The sequence below is a fragment of the Amphiprion ocellaris genome, chromosome 18 (assembly GCF_022539595.1).
Source record: "Amphiprion ocellaris isolate individual 3 ecotype Okinawa chromosome 18, ASM2253959v1, whole genome shotgun sequence".
Lineage (NCBI taxonomy): Eukaryota > Metazoa > Chordata > Actinopteri > Pomacentridae > Amphiprion > Amphiprion ocellaris.
Window position 1 is genome coordinate 23943562 of NC_072783.1, and position 18020 is coordinate 23961581.

Genomic DNA, 18020 nt, shown 5'->3' on the forward strand with positions numbered 1-18020 from the left:
CAGCACATTTCAATACAGAAGATCCAATGACACGAGAGCAAATGACGCACTAAAGTGCTGGGCCCCTTCCTGTTTATACCGCCACTTGCCCGCTGGAGGATCAAACAAGATCTGCTCCTCAGAGCGGGTGTGCCCTCTTAACAGGGACAGTCTGTGGTTTCTACAGGCAACTTCAATGACAACGCCAGTATTTTTAAGATAATATAACCTAAACTTGCATCAAAATGTAGATGTTAGACTCAAAATGCTCCATTGAGATGTGAGCAATAGCTAGTACTTTAGTGTGGATATGCACATTTTCCTCTGGCTACATGTGTATCTGTGCGAATGCACTCATGTGTGACAACTGTTCTGTGCTGCACCGTACACCGATATGAGTGTGTTTATGCATGAACCTGTCTGTGCTGCAGCCACGATTGTGGAAGTGTGACTGTGTTGGCATCAAGCATTGTGTGTGTGTGTGTGTGTGTACACAGGGTGTGTGTGCATGGCAAAAAGCCGGTTTAACTCACCACACGAAATGTCACTGTATTTCCACAGGGCTTGTTAGTGTCTTGTTTCCAGAAAGCTAAATTCAATTACTTGAATGATCTACACTGGTGCGTTTGTGACTGTGTGTATTTTTGCAGGGCTTCATCTGCTTTTCATACCGACAAGGACACAGGAAGAAAATACTCAAGTGCATGAAGGTACACAAGTGACAAAACACTTCATGCCATTTTACCAAACTGAAGGTTCTATTATTTCACCAAGGACAAATGTCTAAATTGCTCATTTGTTCATGAAACTGCTGTTATATGCTTGGTGCAACAATGAGATGATTGTGTAAAAATGACATTAAAAAAAACACTTTCTGTTAAAAACAATCTTAGATAACTAAAAACAGATAAGATGCTGAGGGGTGAGATGTGTGGCCTCAGTTACATTCACATATGATCCTCTAAGTCCAGGTTGGGTTTGAACAGATTCATTCACCACCAAAACATGGGACAATGGTTTGTAATACTTACATGATTATATGGCAAAGTTATCTAATCTTTGGCTGTTTTATATTTCATTGCAATGAAAAGGTAAACAGTAGAAACACTGCATCACATTACATAGTGATCCATACAGCATGTGTGCTTGCATGTATTTGGACAATACAACCCCTTGTCAGTTTACATCACATTATGTGGCACCAAACGTTGAGGCTTGTGCAAGTTGTTTTTTCCAGATAAACCTCTGTAACACCGCCGCATCAACAGACTGTCTCCATTCACATAAATAAGGCTGCTGCATGTTTTTCAGGGCTATAGTTGATCTGAATTTAGTCTAACTGTAACTTTTGTTGACTGATGGATAATCAAATCAAACATTTGGCATTATATATTTTAACCGATTCCTGATAAAATTAATTAATCTAAAAATGTGTGAATTTAGCTCTAATGCAGCCTCCTGTCTCTATCTGTAGTAACCAGTTTGGACCAATGTTTTGCCATCAGCACTATCTGATTGGTTCAAAGTCACAAGTAATAGCCTATAAACACAAAGGAATAAACATTTAACAGTCCTCTTTTAATTATACGCATTTAAAATCAAAATATATACAGCCATTTCAAGTTCTTTTCTTGGGGATAGTGTTAGTCTAAATTGTCACAGAGATTTTTATATTTATGGTTACATCTATCAGCAGTTGATCTCTTTGATTACTAACAATTGGTATCCACCCTGAAAAAACAATATCAGCTGACCCCTCATCCTTTGGTAATATGCCGTCACAGTCCAGCAAAACTGACACAGCTGTGTTTGATACTTTCTGCTCGATGTCTTTTGGAGCAATTACAGTTTAAAGATCTCTAATGTCATTTTAATTTCCCTCTGCTGCAGTCATATGCAACAATAATGGCAATGAAAAAAATCTTTTGTTTGTCACTAAAGTGGAATCACCCAACACCATCATCATATCCTGATCAGTTATGGCATTTGGTGTTTAGAATGAAGGCTTTGTTATAATGCTATACTCTCTAGACTATTCCTCTTCTATTTATGTTGCAGGCACTTTTCCACTGATGGTATGTTATTTCCTATGAACCAGCATAGTAGTTCTGTTCGATGTTGGCTAATGCCTTTCTATTGAAATAAGACCTCAAAATACACTTTACATCTAAAACCTTTCATCAACACAATCAATCACTTAAAATGAATGATATGATTTAATGTAAAATAATAAGCTGCACTTCCTCCATCACCAAAGCTGTAACCTTTGAGGGTTTACAGCTCAATATGTTTGCAGATGTGTGGAAATGTGAGTGACAACTACAAAACAGACCAGAATGAGCAGACTGCACTAACTCAGCAAATAGTAGTGTTTCTATACACATGTCAGGATGAAATGTCAGCTGCATGTTGCAGAATGGGATCATCGGCTATATACTAGTGTATGCACATGTCACATGACAGCACCCGGAGCTGCTGCCCATTGTGGCATTGTCTGCATTTAACACCCCTGAGCAAACTGCACTCGACACTCCACTCTGCATGTCATTCTTTGCCGCTCCATAGTTCACCATCAGCAAAACAAGCAGGCCGACAGCAACAGTAAGTGGGGCACAGTGAGATCACCTAAAACACTGCCACTGTGTGTATGTGTGTGTATTCATGTGTGTTTATGCTTGTATGGAACAGCGGTGTGGAAGCAGGGGTTTGTGGGTCAGGCCAGACAGAGATGAATACTACCAACTGGTGGCCAACATGCTATGACCTCTGTAGGGCACATGCTTTATCTATCCAACATTGTGTGTGTATGAGATTGAGCTGACCGAAGGTCATATAGAAATGCTAAAGCTGCAAGATTAGGAAAATACATTAGACAAATGCACGCACGACTTACAGTATAAATCTGACAGCTGGAAGCATGCAGAACACAGCACAAATGTAAAAAACAGCTGGATTCAGCTTTCTAGTATCCTGCTTAGTAACAGGTTTTATGACATGATTGACCTTATAAGTGTGTGTGTGTGTGTGTGTGCGTGCATGTGTGCATCTTTAATTAAGAAAGCCACACACAAATAGAATTTGTATTTGAAAATAAAAAATGGAAAGACAACATTGACAAGCAACTTCCCCATAGAAAGCAAACACGAGCAAGATTGTGATATTTATCCTTTCCAGTGCTTCTGCTCTCCATATTCTCTCTCTTTTTAGACACAATCTCTCCCACACACACATGCATTCAAGGAACAAATATCAAGCATATTCCTGCCTCTCTTCCCTTGCCTGCTCTCCAGGAGTCATAAAACTCACATTTAAAAATGCATGGGCTCCATAAGCTGCCAGGCCTATCTATTAAGTGTGTTATAGTGTAGCTGGCTATAGCAGTTGACGGCAGCCAGGGAATGCTGCTTTCCATTAACAGAGAGAAAGACAGCGAGAGAGAGAGAGAGGGAAAGGAGGAGGCAAGGAGATGAGGAATGAGGGGAAAAACAGAATTTACTCATTTTTCTTTTTCCCATGGCACTGCAATCTGATTCCTGGGAGTTTGGGCATGTGGAAGAGTGGGAGGCAGTGACTTCAACACAAAAGCCTGCATAAGTATAGATACATAGCTGGATGAGTGAAAGAGCAAACGTGTGTGTGTGTGTCTGTGTGGTTTGCACACCTGGGTGTAAGTCTATGGCTGCGGTAAAAAGAAATTGATTCAAGTGTTTCTGGGAGATTTTCTCCAGTGTCCTTAGGCGCTCACCAGATGACTATTGATTGGTTAATTGATTGATTGACATCCGGTCGACAGTGACACAAAAACATCATCACTCTTCATATGAACACCACTGGCACACTTCCCCAATGCTTAGCACTGGTGTGTATGAAACGGCTTAATTTATAGGATATTACACATAGAAACTTTCCTCCTCAGTAGCTCCAAATGTTCATTTAAATAATGCTTACACATTCATGTTAGTGTTTGGTGCATATAAATAAGATTTTTCTCATTACAAGGCAGCTTTTATCTTAATTTTTCCCACAAAAGCTACTTGCTAATTTGTGCTAGCTTCTCCTATGGTCATTAGAAATAATGGATTCACAAAAATACTATACTGGGACAGTTCAAAGGAACTAAAAATAAAATGTGACTATGAACTATGAAAACAGAAAATGACTTTATCTGACTGCCTTCATTCAACAGTGCAACCCTACTCTCCAAAGTGTCCTTGAGCAAGACACTAAACACCAACCTGCACTTGATAACAGCATCTGCTTAATGTCTTTGAATTAACATGTAAATGAGGTTCCAGTGATTTGGGTAAGACTACAACATGTTAGTGTGCATTTGTTCTTGGCCGTATATTTTCCTCTCCTCAGCCCCACCTCTCTGTGCATGTATAAGTCAAACACAGACTATCAAAATTAATGAGCTAGTACCTAAAGCAGTGGCGACACTTAGGAACAAGGCTCCTGTCCCTTTAATGGCCCATACAGACAATGCCTGTGGTATTTCAATTAACAGACAATGGGATGACATGAAATAATGACATATAGGACGAGTTGAGTGACACGTGCGAATGAGGCAGTAACGGCAGCACCTATCCCGTTAATGGACCATCGTGGTTGAGCGTAGACAATAGGAGTTAATAGGAAATGTAAAATTATGATGTAGGCTCTGTCTAAAGGGGTGAGTGACACCTGGGAGTAAGCTGTTACATCTTAATGCACTGCTGCCACCAGGATGAATCAGCTCTGCATATGGGAGGTGGAAACCATCTGAAGGCTGCTAATAGCAGCCGCTGTCAGTCTCACATTAACCTTGAGAACAGCCAGGGGACTGTGTTAGCCCTGCTGACCTCTCTCTGTCAAACACACACACAATCCACATAATGTCCATCCACATGTATGACTGAAGGGTGACTTAGTGTGTATGTGCGCGCACACATGTCTATCCCTCTTCCTGTGTCTTATGAGCACCATCAGTGGGATTAAATCAGTCCATCACAGGCTGCTGTAACACCATATAGCCTGTCTGGGCTGAAGTGAAATTACCTAAACCTTTCCTGTTACCCTCAGGGTTAGGGTCCATGTAGACCAATAATAACACTCCCTAAGCTAATTTTGTGTACACAGATGTGCACTTGCATGTTCAAATGTGCTCAAAATAGACCATGTATATCACCTCCGCACCTATTCAATTCAAAATATTGAATATACTTATGTACTATGAAGCCAACAACATCCTACTACTCCTATCTGCACTGCATTCAGAAAAAAATCACATCCCTTCATTTGTTTCACATTTTGTTATGTTGCAGCCTTATGGTAAAACTGTGTTTCCCTCATCACTCAGTAACCCATAATGACAGGGCAAAAACTGAATTTTAGAAATTCTTGAGAATTGTTCAAAGAGCCAAACTGGAACATCACACTGACAAAGTATTTAGATTCTGTTTATTTTTTAGCTGAAGCACCTTTGGTAGTGATTACAGCCTCAAGTCCTCTTGAGTATGACAAGATAAGCTTTGCACACTTGACTTGGGGATTTCTGCCAGTCTTCTCTGCAGATCCCCTCAAGCTCTGGCAGGTTGGATATGGACCATCAATGGACCACCCTGGCTGGGCCACTCAAGCACTGTCTTAGCTTTGTATTTAGGATCATTGACCTGTTGGTATACGAACCTTTGGTTCAATCTGAGGTCCTAAATGCTCTGGAACAGGTTTTCATAAGATAAGATAGTCCTTTATTACTCCCCAGGTCAAGGGGAATTTCCATTGTTACAGCAGCAAAAATCTTTCAGAGCAGCACTAACCATATGTACAGTAAAGATAAAAATTATAATAACAATAATATATACAATATGTACAAGAATGAGGAATGAAAAATGAATGAACACCGTATTTCTACTCTATAAGTGACATTAGCATAAAGTGGCTTGTGGAATAAAAGTAACTGTAAAAGTGCAGAAAATACCAGCAGTGCAAGGTATTCAGGGTACTTTGTACTTTGCCCCATTCAGCTTTCTGTCAACCAGTCCCCCTGTCTCTGTTGCTGAAAAAACACCTCACAGCATGGTGCTGCTACCACCATACTTCACCACTGAGATGGCATGGGACAGGTGATGAGTGGCTATCTCCAGACATGATGCTCTGAATGCAAAGATAGTTTAGTCTTGGTTTCATCAGACCAGAAAATATTGTTTTCACAATCGGAGAGCCTTTTTGCAAACTCCAAGTATGCTTTTATGTGCTTTTCACTAAGGACAGACTTCCATCTGACCACTTTGTCATAAAGTCCAGATTTTTGGAGAGCTGTAGAGGTTGTTCTTCTGGCAGTTACTCTGATGTCCATACAGGATCTCTGAACTCAACCAGAGTGACTATGGAAAATGTAAAATAATTTCTTACAGAACAAACCGTTAAAATGCCAAAGGAATGGAATCAATGTTGACCTTTGCCTTTTAGACACATAAAGCAAGAAACATAACATAAATGAAGCCAGTTATGCTTTGCTGTTCAGCCTGAATAACACCAAGTATCATGTGTCGAGACATGGCTGGGCAGGCTGATGCCCATGTGTTTTTAGTCAACTTTCTCTGACAGCAGAAGAAACAGAATGTGGAAGATGAAGTGAAAAAGGCCCAGAGAGAGAAACGGAGAATGGGCAAGAAAACAAAGAAGCATTTTACAGAACAGAATAGTTGGGATGACTGCCTGACGAGTGATAGCATGATCAAACACATTGATTTCATTTTCTGTCACTTCCCACAGAGAAGTGGGGAGAAGTGAAGATGATGAGCACCACTGGAGAGAATGCATTTAAGTCAATCGGGCCAACATTTTCTACATGCATGAGGAAGAATGAACATCAGCATAAGTATGCAATGGCGAAGAGTTGGTGGTAGCAAAAACCAACATCAAACACTGTGAATGGAAACCGTTTGACAATATAATTACAAAGCTAATTTCAAACTCAGTGAAAAATGACATAAAATTACCGTCTAATAACCACATGAAGCGAAAACTGATACTGTGACTGATTCTACATCAGGTGACAGGCTGTTTAAAAGCCTAGGTTGGACAGATCTTTGTACTGAAATGAAATGTCAAGGCTAGATCTTCCTTACCATTTATACCTAGAGGGGATTTTACTCTTGCAATCTTCAGTTTCTTTATGTTCCACTATTCCTTTGCAAAATTTCTAGAGAGGTATTGGAAAACATTTTGGTTTAGGTTAAACTAAACACTAAATTAAGATTAAAAGCATCTTGAAATTGGTTAAAATTACTAATTCATAAGATTAGAGGAAGTTTAGCATCATAATTGTGCTGAGCAGGCACTGACCTCCCTGGGGCTCCCCTTCCTCCTTTAAAACAGTTTGCTGCATTTGTTGGCCTAAGAATAAGTAGCATTTAGTTATTATTTCCTGAGAGATCTGCTTTCCTTTTACCCTGTACGCCCAGCTATTCAAGATGTTAAATTCAACACCTAATCAAAAGTCACTGTCAATGCATTGTACGCCATTTGTTACATTTGTCCAATGTTGCACCTTAACCTTGACTGAGACACCAACAATCATTATCTTGCTTTAAAACTATGTTCGCATATCATGAGTGCCATTGTACCCATATATTGTGTAGTCTGACCCCCACAGATGTTCCTGCTGGAAAGCGCAAGATTCTTTTAAACACGCTTACATGTGATGTGGATACATTTTTCAATCTGCAGTTTATAATTAGGACATTCGCCATGGTGTATATCAAATGCAATAAACTGCTGTATTCAATTATGATAAGGGACCTTTGGTTACAGAAAGAACATGATGATGGTTAAAAGACAACAATGCTGACTTATGGTGAGAAACAGAGAAGGAGCAAGAGTGTTCTATGTTAAAGTGTCCCACCCATCTGTCCAAACATCCTCCCCTGAATGGCTTTGAGGCTTTTCAGAGAGGTTTTTAACTAACATCCTTCTTGCTCAATGCTCAAAATTACGAACAGGGTTCACTTGAATGTAACTAAATGAGGTTTTCGGACAAATGCTGTTGTTTTTCTTGAAGGACAGTCACTTCAAGATGCATCTGCATGCCATCACCAACCATTATGGTGCAAAGTCGAACTTAATGGCCAAGCCCTGTCTTCTACTTTCCCATCTGACTGTCCTCGTACATACTGGGCTTATGACAGTGCAAAAAGCTTTTAAAGGCTAACATTTGTGCTCGAGTGGCCAGAACACTGTGTGCGGCACTACTTCAGCCCATCGCTGCACCCAGCCCGCTTGTAGTGCTGCTGTGTTACTGTGACTGGACTGGAAAGATATTTATAGAAAGCCGTTGACAATATCCCATCCCCAAACGGGTGTAATCGTATTATGCTGGAGGTGCTAAAAGCCTTGAGTTGGGAAAGCACGTCACTGGAGGAAGCAAGCTGAGGCACACATGCACCCTTCCTAGTGAGCCTTGAGAGCATGAAGCTTAGCAGAGTGGGAGGAGCAGATAAAGAGAAACAATACAAACTCAACATGTATGAGTGAAAAGAGGGAGAGAAAGAAGAGAAAAATAAGGAGGAGGGTTCCTGCCAAGTGAAGAAGTGACAAGGAAGGATGAGATGCAAATTACAATGTTGGTTGAGAACATTAGGTTGGCTGTTTGAGGGCGTGCTGGTGATGCAGGTTGGAGGTTCGATCGTTTTGACAGTGTTTGGTATCGGCAGCTCTGAAGGTTCAAGCCGGCCATGGCGATGATAGATGAAAGACTGAACTTTAATCAGAATGGCGCCCGGAGCATTTTCAGGGAGGTAAACAGGTTAATCAGTCAAGCCCTCCTTCCATCCTCCCTCTCATTCTCCTTTACTCTTTCCTCAGCACATGACCACTTCTGACACTGGCACTCCATTCGTCTATTTCCCATCAGCACCTCGCCCTTCTCCTTTCCTCCTCCACCACCACCAGCCCCTCATTTTTAACCTCCCCCCTTCACATCTTCTGCAACCAGTCAGGGGAACAGACGACCCCCCTCCTCTGCAGCCCATACTACCAGCCATATACCACCATCATAAAAAAGGGAACTTCAAAGGGTTCCGTCAGCCCATTTAATATCTCCCAGCATCTTCCACCATAAAACTATGAGGTGGGAGGAGAGTGCTCAGCAAACAGAGACTCTTCATATGCTCTTCCTTGCATTATTGCCCCTCCACTAGCCTGCATCACGGGAGGTAGATAATCAGCGATCAAACCACATCTTAAAAAAACCTTCATAAAAAGTGCTTAAATCAAAACCCAGTGAGGCAAAGAAAAGAGAAAATAGTAGGAGCAGCCAAGCATTATCCTTTGTTTCTGCTATCCCAAGGGTTCATTTATTAAAATGGCTCTGTCTTATGTCTCTCCAAGAAACAGCTAGGCGTATTGGCCTGTATAAAAACTTGTGAAATGTTCTGGATAGTGCCAAATTACTGCACGCCTGACCATCGGACATTTTAAAACAAGCTACGGCTGTAAAACGGAAACTAGGAACTAAGAATTCCCATGAGTTTACGGTCGAGCCACATTCCGTGTTTCCGTCATCCATCCACAATGCACCAAACTCCCTCTCTCTCTCCTCCCAAGAAAAATAAACAATCAACTCTAACAAACCACTTTGGCAGGCCGAGTGTGAACCTTACAAAGCCTTAACAGCTCCTGTAGAGGGAGGCCACATCTAATCTAAAATTACCCACACCAGCTCTTCAACCACACTGCATTTAGGCAGTTGCTGGGACTTGGGAAGCGAGATTATATTGTGTTGTCTGGGATTCCAACCACAGACTTTGGTGAGCAATCAACAAGGGCCGCCTCTCGCCAAGATAAACTTCACAGACGGTTGCCACTTATTTACAGGCTTAGCTGCCCGGCTCTGCTGCGCCAATGCTGTTGAGTGTCAAACTGGACGCTTTTGATAGTCTGCTGAGTCTTGGTTGGAGTGCAGATTGGGTTTGGAATAAACCCTCGTCTTACATTTGTCATAGATGTTGCAAAAGGACAGTCATTGTGCAATATGAGTTAGGAAACACATTTTACAGGGGGTGTTCAAGGGGAACAAAGGAGGGACTGCTTACTTGGCTTCATGCTGGGAACTCTCCAAGTGTGTTGGTGCAATTACCTCTTACCTACTTTTACTTTATTATAGTAAAAATCCCAGATGTTCGTTTGTTTACCGTGAGCATCAGTGTTGCAGTTTGGATATATGCAAGCACCTCAGAGGGAGAAATGAAGCTAATAATGATATATTGGTGTATAAGCAAGAGAAGAGGTGGATAATGTCGCCAGCATCGCCACGAGAAAAAAGTAATACATCAAGTACAGAGTAGTGTGGGAGTTAAAAGAAAAGGGGACTGGAAAGTGCCCAAAGACAGTCATTATATTATTGGCCAGCAGGAACTGGAGCTAGCTAACACACACACAAACCCACACACATGTATGCACACAGGGAAATGGGCGACTGTATAGATGAGCCCAACTTGTACAGAACATGTAAACACATTATAAGCTGAACTCCTAGGGGGGCAGAAATCCCATGTGAGTTTGCAACATCCCATCCAGTCACACAGGGGACTTTATAACAGATGAAATATCAAATGCTACACACAGTACTTCCATTACTAGTGGATTAGCCCACACCCCACACCACTAGCTCCACTCACTGCTTCTTGTTTTTTTCCTCCCAAGGCCACTCCACTTCCCTGCATTCACTACAGCTTTTTTTCTCTCTGTTTGCGTCTCTCTCTCTCTCTTTTAAGGGAGTGGTGGTCGAAGGAAGTTGGAGATTTAGTAAGGACACTGATTTGCTCAAGCACAACTTATGAAACCTCAGTTTCCTGTGCCTCATGCAAACTCACATACACCCACAGAGGAAGAAATCTAAGTTGATTTTTTTTTGTTGACGTCTTAGGTGCAGAGCATTCATTGTGATGCATCTTCACTGCACAGCAGAGAGTTGTTGAGATACAATGCCTTCTTACTTCAATTTTATGTTTATGAAGTTTGTGTCTCTGTAAGCAGGCACTCTTTTCTCTGATGCTACAGAGGCAATTACTGTTATTTATTCAAAACAAACAGCTGTTACATGAACATGAGAGTAGAAAAACATTTATTTACAGCAAACTAAAATTCAAATCTCAGACAGGCAATTTCATTGCAAGTATAACTTGCTGGAATTTGCAGTATTGTAAAACATTCTGACAAATAGACGGAATAAAACAGAGTTTGCCAGTGGGACAAGGTGGTAGACACAGACGCACATTCGCCTATATGCCGTAAAGTGTCTGGAAATGTCCGCAGCCTAATAATGCATGGCAGACGAAGCCTGTCAGAGTGGCAGCCCAGCTGAAAGTGATTTGGTGGGATGAAGAAAAAAAACAGGGGAAACACTGAGGAGAAAAAAAGGAAAGCACAGAGGTCGATTTAGACAGCCATCAGCCCCCTCGTCTCATCTCCTGGTAGATCTAGATGAATTTGTCCTGACAACACAGGAGCGGCACAGACAACACCTCTTGACCCATCTGCAACACACAAACACCTCCTACAGGCACAGCCAAGATAGCAGGGGGGAGGAAATGAGGGTTTGAGCAAAAGTAAATAGCATACCGAACAGAGTTAAGTGTGCCTGAGAAAAACTAGTGAAAATGAAGAGTGAAAGAGAGAAAAAGAGGGAGAGACAGCAGATGAGGGACAAATCGATTTTGGTAAAAAGGCAGAGCGAGAGATGGGCATGAAAAAAGATGAGAAAGACAAAGAGACAAGAGGGCATGAAAAATGATGGTGAAAATAAGGGACAGTTTGAAAGAGAGAAGTGGAATAGATAAAGAATAAAAAGAGGGAAGGAAAAAGAGGACATGACAGAGGGAGACAGAGAGAAAGACACACCTTGTCAAAAAGACTGAGAGAGCAGAAGAGAAAATGAACAGGGAGATAGAAATACGGAGAGAAATACAGAGAATGAATGAAGATAAAGAGAGTGAGGGAAGATGTGAGGATGCCGTATTTTCCTCCATCTCAATTTGCACAAAACTTTCATTACCACCAATTTGGGCTGGAAGCCGTAGGCTGGACCATTAGGCGAGCCCAGCATCAATCAGCCTAATCTCCCTCCCAGGCCGCTAAATTACAGCGCCCAGTTGCTTATTAAAATTTGTCGCCCATCTCCCAACACCCAGCACTGCTGGAGATTAGACAGGGGCCCCCAGACAAATCTGTTCCAGAGAAAAAGTGGAGGAGGAGGGAGAAGGAAGGAGGGAAGGAAGGAAGTACAGGGACAGTAGGAGGGGAAAGAGAGAAATGCGCTCGCTGAGACAGAGGAGATCAGTGTGGGGCGACAATCATCTGGTTTGATTTATACACTTCTGTAGATCTGGCATGCACACGCTCACACATCCTCACCCTCTCGACACACACTCACACATCCCAATACATCCCATATCCACCCGCACAAGCCCACATCCCCCCAAATACAGTTTTCCATTTCTGTCAACGCCCCCAACACACACACACACACACACACACACACACACACACACACACACACACACACACTGGTATAGAGAATGCAGGGTTTGCAACGCCTCCCATTGCACACTCAATCAAACCGGCGGCCAGATAAGACGCATGATGAATGGTGTAATTGAAGGCGGCGGCGGCGGGGTAATGCTGCATCGCTCTGGGTTTGGAGGATGGAGGGGGTGGAGGGGTTATTGGCGAGTGGGTGATTAGCCTGTAGGATTTATTGTTATTGCCCGTCTTATTAAAAAATACTAAGACTGTCTGCCTCCCCTACTGTAGCACACCTCCACAGTATATAGGGCTCCCCACCTTTGGATGGATGAACAGACAGCAGGGCTGCACCTATATGGATTCGGGTGTAGGGGGTGCTTTGAATTGTGCACACATCACAGAAATATGGCTGAGCTTAACATGTAGGTTGCAGGGCAGAAATCATGTCGAAATACTGTACATGTCCATGAAAACAACCAACACACCCAGGACTGCCGGGTGTGAAAGAGGGGTGGAGCTCCTCTTTGCTCACTTGAAGCATCCAAATCAATTTAAACACAGTGAGAAGAAGAGTATGTGGAGTGACAGAGTGAGTGTTGGCCTGTAGTTCAATGGGTAAAGGAGGGAAATAAAGCAATTCTACTTCTGGCTGCTATGCTCTCAACAGATCAAATGCTCTTCTTTCACCTGTCCAAAGCTAGGAGAGGACCCTGACAGGACTGAGTCAGATAGTGTGCTTAACAAAACACCAAAACCTCTCACTGCTTGACAGCATGCTTTTGCCGTCTGTCTGTCTACTGAGAGAGCATCTGCACCAGGATTTCTTCTTCATGTTACTTTCTATGCCATCTGATGACGCTGACTTGCCAGGGTTTACCGTTTTTGAGGCCTAATCAGTCTTAATGAATCCTGACTTGAGGCACATGAGGAGATAATTTTAAATAGTGAGGGTCAGGATGTTCTGACCCATTTTAAACACACAAGTCTTGGGTAACCAACTATTATGTGATTGAGATGGACACTTAGTATTAATGTTATTGTGTTCTACATTTTTCTGAGAAAATCTGGTGGCTGTACATACTCCAGAGATTTCACTACCTCCATTTTTGTTTTCATACTTGTCTCCTATCTGCAGTTTTAGCCAGAAAACTCTGACCATTTTTGTCACAGTGGTCTGTTGGTCACAGCTCAGTTGCTCATGGGTTCATGGTTGTACTGAGGAACACAGATTTTTTCGTTATTTTTTTCAGCACTTTACTTTTGGTGATTTCTGGAATGAGACATGTAGAATAAAGTGACTTTAATGAAATGTCACTATAATAAGCTTAGATTTGGTTACCTTTCCTGACAGAACAGCATTCTTTGTAGATATAATATTAATAAATAATACTTTAACGCTTTGTGATTTTGGATTGATGGTTAACCAAAACATTGCTCTGTGGTGTGGAAAATTGTAATTGTAAATTTCTGACACTAATTATGAAATCAATAACTGTAGCCCTTGGAGAAATAAGAAGCCTTGAGCAAAAACTATAGATTCTGAACATGATTTGGAAAATACTGTTCTGATTTACTGCTAATGCAGGTTGCAATGGCAGTAAAAATCCAACGCACTGGTCTTTTCCAAAGCTGAAATGGGAGAAATGCCCGCCTTTTCCTTCTTAGCTCACACTGAGACAGAAAGCAGAGGCCCATTTTCCACCGCACACTTAAACAGATTAACTGAGAACATATACAGCGCACATGCACACAAGCCTCACATATATTATGGCTAGCAAAGATACACAATGCAATGAAATCTGACACAAATCCTTGAATTCAGTCACTGCGGAGACACACATACTGTATCTGCTGCACACACACATAAAAAAAAAAACGGTTGAAGTACAGCAACTGCAAACAGTGTGGTTGTACAGAGCGTGTCCACTGTCAACACAAGCTGACACAGTAACCAGGACATGGAAAACCACACATGCACATACTGAGCCAACTGTGGTCTCAGACAAAGCCCATTCACCTGCTATAAATAGAAGAGAAACAAAGCAGTTGCTCTGTCTGAAAGTTAAATTACCATATTATCTAGAGTATTCAAAGATACATGGGCTGGCAGCGTCAAGGAGACTCATTCCAAAGCACTCTGTCCGTCTGTGCTTGTTTAGAGACGAGTTTGAATCTCTGATATATTGTTGTTGATTCAATCGGCTTTGTTTTGATGTATAAAACTCAGCGTACGACATTTACTACTGTTGCAGGGTGTGCGTATATGATTTATAAAATGAGTTCAGTTCAGGATCTACTGCTGTATATAGAGTGTGTGTCTACCTCAGTTGGTTGCCAGCAGCCCTGTGTGTTGCTGCTCAGACTGATTGAGTGGTGTGCTGGTCGGCCAACTGGGCTTCCGGCTGGTGGACTGCCTGCATCGATTGCTCGGACAGGCCCTTCTTCTGGCGCACAGACAGAAAAATAGAGAGACAGATGACGAGGAGTAGAAATGAAGAGTGCAAAAATACAGCAAAGAGAGAAAGGTATGGAAAAAGAGGGGGGGGAGGAATAGAGGGAAGAAAAAAAACAGAAAAAAGAGGAACATTAGCTTAAATGAAAGTTTATTAGCTGTATCAGTCAGTCAAGTCAGATGGGGTGGGGGTTTTGCCCCAGGCCCTCCATCCTTCCTCTCTATCTTTTCCCCCCTTCGCCCCCTCCTTCTGTTTGTGTGTGTTGTTGTAAAGGGAGGGGGTTCTTGGGGGGGGGGGGGGCAGGCATGACGGGAAAACATTAGGTTGTTGGCGACTCGCCTGTACACCAGCCAGTAATTGGCTTGGGTAATGGTCATGTCCAGACAAATAGTGTAGGCCCTAACCGTGTTATGAGCAACCAACTGCTCCGCCTGTATTCACAGCATAACAGCCAGCGCTGCTCAGATACCAAATGGCTGCGGCGTGTGTCTGTGCTTGCGTAAAAGACTCACATAAACATGTGATCTACTGGAACACAACAATTTTTTTTTCTCCTCCTCCAACTCGCAACCAGTGTGTTTCTGCATGGCCTGCACATGTGATTCATGGCTCGCTTGTGTCCTGCGTGGGAGACTGCGCTGTGATAAGGAGGAAAAAGATAGCAGCACAAGCCCCGCTCACCTCCAGGGACAAACCGACATCTGCTGTGTCCTCCAAACAAGTGACGGATAGGATATAAGCAGGAAGAAAGAAGGAAAGAAAGAAAGAGAGGGAGGGAGGAGGAGAGGGAGAGAGATGACAAGAGAGAGGGAGTAAGAGGATAGGTTCCATTTTTCATCCGTCCCTCCCTCTGCTCTGCATCACTTCGCCTTCTGTCTGACGGCAAGCTGAGCCACTAATGTCCATTGTGTCTGGATGGGTTGCAAACATGTGTGTGTGTGTGTGTGTGTGTGTGTGTGTGTGTGTGTGTGTGTGTGTGTGTGTGTGTGTGTGTGTGTGTGTGTGTGTGTGTGTGTGTGTGTGTGTGCATGTGTGTGTGTGTGGTTGTCTGTGTAGTTTTCTATCCTTCTGCTGATGCTATTTGAGTGAAAATGAAACGTATATGCTCCTGTAGTAGCTGTGCAGGCTAAATAACATGCATATATGGATAAAGCGTGTGCATGCTCGTGTGTGTGTGTGTGTGTGTGTGTGTGTGTGTGTGTGTGTGTGTGTGTGTGTGTGTGTTACAGCAGCCCTTCAGCCATCCAGCTATCATCTCCTGCCAGACAGGCCCCACCAAGCCGACCCAGCTGGATAATGAGATCCATTATGACTTACGTGCCAAGAGGACAGCCAGACAGAACAAAGACATGTACACACACACGGACACACACACACTCATTTTGGTGTGCATGTCAGTGTGTGTATGAATGCGGGCTCTCTGTCTTGTACTGTACGCGCTGATGTGTGCTGCCACTGTTTCATATTTCAGTTTCTCTTCTATGTGTGTGTGTGCTTTAGCTATGTCAGTTGCCTGTAGGGCATCCTGCAGTGGGTCCTCTTTCAGTCTGCAACTCGAGAACTCAGAACATTTCTTCTCCATCTCTCTTTCTCACTCACTCACTCACACTTTCTTTCCTCATCTGCCTCTCGCCTGAAAAAGCAGACTCACTGAAAGACGGAGCTTTCCAAACACAACAATCTTGCTCTATCTCTACCGTCGTTTCTCACTTTCTTTCTCTCACACACACAGTTTCAAGGCCTTGCATGCAGAAAGTAAAAAGTGAAGGTCGCAACTATGAGCAGCATCAAAAAAGGAGACCATATATCCTTAGCTCTGATTGATCAGCACCTCTGCAGCACAATGGAGCTAGCCAGGGATTTGGTCCAAGGTATTCGGCGTGTATGCACGAGAATGTGTTCTGATTTGTCAGTGGAGAGCTGAAGTAGCTGTCAAATACATTCTGGAAAAGGAGTAGGCCTTTTCTTCATTTCACTATTGGGGAATGAATGTGGGGGTGGTGTTCAGCTGAGAGGAGGAGGAGATCAGTTCCTTAAAGTAGGTAGGAGCTGTGGGTTCCAGGTTCAGTTTTATAACCATGAACCATTTTATAGTCGATGGGCACCTTTGTCACAACGAGTGTTCTACAGATATGCAGAGTATTAAATGTGGCATGGGATCCATATTGTGGCTAATTAGCTAGCACTTACATTTGAACCACTATTGCTACCTAGAATTTGGTTCTGGTATGTAATGGTACCTTTTACTGATACTTTATTCTCTCTATGATAACAAAAATGCAATTTCAGATATAAAATATAATCCAGATTACTCAATTTCAACATTCTGCATGATCCCACAGATTCTCTCTGTGCGTGACAAAGGCCCACTACAGAGGGCACCTGTTGTGGAAGGTGAGTAACTCTCTTCCTGCTAAGTGGTTGTGAAAAGAAACATTACCAGCACATAGCCACAGCCGCTGTGATGTGTATGCTGACATAGGAGATTAAGTTCCTCTAATCAGACATAAAGTGTCGACAAAGGACAAAATTTCAGTATAACAGCTAAGCAGTTGCTGTGTACTGTGTTTCCTGCTGAAAAGGAAATCTACGCCTGGTTCATCTACTTTTCATAGTGTGCACCGAGAGTATTGGCTGTTCATGTGCAGGTCTGTTGTCAATGTGTTTTTTGAGAGAGAGAGAGAAAGAGCTACAGTGGGGCACAGCGCTACAGTGAAATAAGATTTTACCCGTTTTAATTAGTAAAACAATAGAAAATCAATATGTGGTGGTCAATGTTCATATTGTGGTGGGCCACCACAAATACATTGAAGAATGGGAAATGCTGGTATCTATACTAGCAACCGCTTTCACCTCACTGTTGTGTGTACTGCAATTAAAGAAGCTGCAGGGGTGACAGTCTCACTCGCTCTGTTCCTCTCGAATGTAGACTGTACTCTCTCACCCAGATGCACTAAATCTATAGACTGATTTAGCACGAACTGGTACTTTTCGGTTGGTGAAGTTAGTAGCTAGTTTCGATACCCAACCCTAAGAATAGCAAATCAGACAAACAAGGCTGCAACTAATAATTCTTTACAC

General features: G+C 42.5%; 1 protein-coding gene across 5 annotated transcripts in view; it reads right to left on the minus strand.

Moving 5' to 3' along the window:
* raraa (retinoic acid receptor, alpha a) overlaps positions 1–18020 on the minus strand; it is a 162367-nt gene that overhangs the window by 103788 nt on the left and 40559 nt on the right. For 2 of the 5 annotated variants that reach the window (XM_035955475.2, XM_023286342.3), the window contains one exon: positions 14809–14930. The exons of 2 other annotated variants lie outside the window; for them this stretch is intronic. The gene's annotated coding sequence lies outside the window, so the exon portion shown is untranslated. The remainder of the gene's footprint in view (positions 1–14808; positions 14931–18020) is intronic. One more of the 5 variants, XM_035955474.2, reaches the window with a different exon arrangement.